Source organism: Myotis brandtii, unplaced genomic scaffold, assembly GCF_000412655.1.
Source record: "Myotis brandtii unplaced genomic scaffold, ASM41265v1 scaffold139, whole genome shotgun sequence".
Taxonomy (NCBI): Eukaryota; Metazoa; Chordata; class Mammalia; order Chiroptera; family Vespertilionidae; genus Myotis; species Myotis brandtii.
Window position 1 is genome coordinate 65,787 of NW_005354965.1, and position 3,448 is coordinate 69,234.

The window sequence follows — 3,448 nt, forward strand, 5'->3', positions numbered from 1 at the left end:
GGGCCTGCACGTGGCCTCTGAACAATGCCAGGCCCTCCACCTGCGGGAGCGTCACGGAGGGACTGGGGCCCCCGAGAGCACCCGGCCCTTCAGGGCGACCCCGTCTCCTGCAGCCTCGGACCACCCTCTGCTCAGTGGATGGTGAGACACAAGCAGAGAGGCCTGGAGAGATCGCTTCCGGGGAAAAGGTGAGGGGCAGGTGCATCCTAGCAGCAAGAATAGCATCTTCTGTAGACAAATGGGCGGTATCCACAGCAGCCATAGCCACTTCCATAGCCACAGCCATAGCCAGATCCATAGCCACAGCCGTAGCCAGAGCCGTAGCCAGAGCCATAGCCAGAGCCGTAGCCACAGCCCCCGTAGGAGTTCCCGTAGTAGTTGCAGCACATGCTGGCGGAGGGTGAAGGTTGGGTTGAGGCGAAGAGGGACGTTTCTGAGTGTCCACAGCCATCAGATCCGTAGCCACAGCCGTAGCTGCTTCCATAGCCACAGCCGTAGCCGCTTCCATAGCCACAGCCGTAGCCACAGGAGTTGCCATAGTAACTGCCACACATGTTGTCAGGAGGAGAGAGCTCAGCTGTGCTCGGGGAGGTGGTTCTGGAGTGTGAGCCTCCCACTGCCCTGGCCTTTATATCCCGTCAGGAGCTGGCACACATGCCATTCCTCCCTGACTTAGCCAACAACATTCCAACAACTGCACGCTACGCGCCAGGCACCTGACAGTCCAGCCGCTTTGCTTGGGATGAGCTCATTACTTCGGAGACGGGTTTTGTGAAAGAGCATCATTCTCGTTTGCTTTGTCTCCATGAGGCCCCAGGACAGACCAGACGGAGCCCCTGGAAGGCACAGCCGAGACGAGCTGCTTCGACGGAGCAGCCTTTCCACCGAAGGTCCAAGAGGCCCAAGGGGCAGGGGAGAGAACCTGTTTGTTCGGGTCTTCAAATCCCCACCGCTCCCCGGAAATGTATAAGCCGTTTAACTCACTTCTTTATTTTCTCTAAATACTTTCTGGTTTTATTTTTACAGCCCCAGCTGAATCATAGCAATCGGCAAGAAGATGCCTGTAAATTAGGGATAGATAGATGATAGATAGATAGATAGATAGATAGATAGATAGATAGATAGATGATAGATAGATAGATATGATAGATTGATGGATAGATAGGTATATAGATAGGTAAATAGATGATGGATACATAGATGAGATAGATGATTGATAGATAAATTAGAGATAGAGATAGAGATGATAGAGACAGATACAGAAATAGAGACAGAGAGACAGAGACACATGATGGAAGTTCACGATTGAGTCATCACATGACCATATACTGACTCAGTTGCAAACTCCCACGTGGCCCCTGGAATTCTAACCCAATCACAAGAACATCTTTTATCTTGGTTGTGTTATATCTCATGCGTCTGTTCAGATCTGGGTACTGATTGGCAACAGCAACACACAGCCTCTCCTCTGCTTGTCCCTGAGTCAGCTACTCTGAGTGCAGTGCCAGGCACACAGTTTGGATTCAATCAGTATCCCGTCTCCACCTCCCCCGCAAAAAAAGATGATGAAGTTCAAACACTGGTTGCTGCTTATAATCTACTAGAGGCCCGGGGGGGGGGGGGCCTCAGCCCAGCCTGCACCCTCTCCAATCTGGGACTCCTTGTGGGATGTCTGACTGCCCCTTTAGGCCCACCGGGATCGGACCTAAAGGGGCAGTTGGACATCCCTCTCACAATCCAGGACTGCTGGCTCCCAACCGCTCGCCTGCCTGCCTGACTGCCCCTAACCACTTCTGCCTGCCAGCCTGATCGATGCCTCACTGCTTCTCTGCCGGCCCAATCGCCCACAACTGCCTTCCCCTGCTGGCCATCTTGTGTGTTGGAATGATGGTCAATTTGCATATTACCCTTTTATCATATAGGATAAGATACATGGACACAAGCTTGAGTTCTCTGAGCACCAGTCTCAGCATTTTACATAACTGCTCCTCAGGTGCTTCATGCCTCTTCCGTGCTTCTGGTGTAGAAACTGTTCAGCACATATGACTCCCCTCCTCTCATTGTTTCACACGGTGGTTTCACATTCTCACCTGACAACCATGTTCAAATCTCCACACTTTTGCCCTGAGATGCTGGTTGTGGTGACCTTAACGTGACAACCTCGCAGCGTGGAGGTCACTCCCAGCACATGTATGTGCTCCCCGCGTGGCCTCTTCACGCCTGACGGAGCCCGTCTGTACACTGATCTGTTCCTAAGAACACAGCGTCCACATGACACCCCTGGACGCGTATTTCCAGTTCAGCAGTTAGAGGACGGCTTTGCGTTGTGTGTATAAAGCATCTTATTTGGGAACCTCAGGTCCCTGTCCTGTAAGAAATCGGCTGATATTCCTGAAATTCCAGGAGCGGCGGAGGCCGGGCCACAGTAGAAGCAGATTTTACTTTGAGGACAATGTCTGTTTTGACACTTGATTAAGTCTCATCATAAATAGAGAGATTTTAGTCAAAGATCCACTAAGCAGTGAACTCTCACCGTGGGTGTGAAATATACTCTAGAATTCCCGTCATCTGGGATGTCATCATTCCCCCTCACACTGTAGCATTTTTCCTAACTTCCAACCCCAAACAGTGCTTCCCACACAGTCTCCGTCCGCGCGGCTGCGGGACACAGCGCAGACACTTCAGACCAGAGTTTGGAGCGGGAAGCCGAGGCCAGAGCGAGGCGGTCACTCACCTGAAGTCACGGGGGCTGCGGGTGGGAGCCAGACCCTGTGTTCTGCCCACAGCTCCACGCACAGGCTCCCGGCCCCTCCCCTGCCCACCCCGCAGGGGGCGCTACCCTCCCACACTCCTGAGAGCAGGGAGCCCAGAGTTCCCGGAAGATCTGATTTGGGGTCCCAGCCCTCCCAGCCGTGATCACAAATGCAGGAGGCCTCCTGACTGATCCCCCATCTGACAGACACTCCCACTGATGCCTCAGCCTCAGCCTCAGCGAGCACCCCCTCTTGGGCCTGGATCCCGACTCTCAACCCGTAAATCACCACCCCTGCCTTTTACAGCCCCGGTGACACACCCTGGGAAAGCAATGACCTCACTCCGTTTCCCATCTCACTCCACTGCCCCCACAGGAGACCATGACTCCACTGAGAACGGGGCTACGTGGAGAGCAGAGGAGGTGGGCCAGCCAGACGGACAGACAGACAGACAGAGGTGGCGTCTCCACACCTGCCACCACAGCTTTCCCTCCCTCTCCTCAGCCCCCACATCCGATAACCACCCCTTTCTTGCCTGACTGAGCATCCGGAAGCCCCGGGTTCATTTGAAGAGAGAAGGATGGGATTCACAGCAGCCACAATATTCTCTCCTATTTTCCTACCACACTTTGCAGCCCTCCTCCCTTTACCCACGCTCCGGACTCTTCCAATAAATTCAGGAGACGGCAAATGAG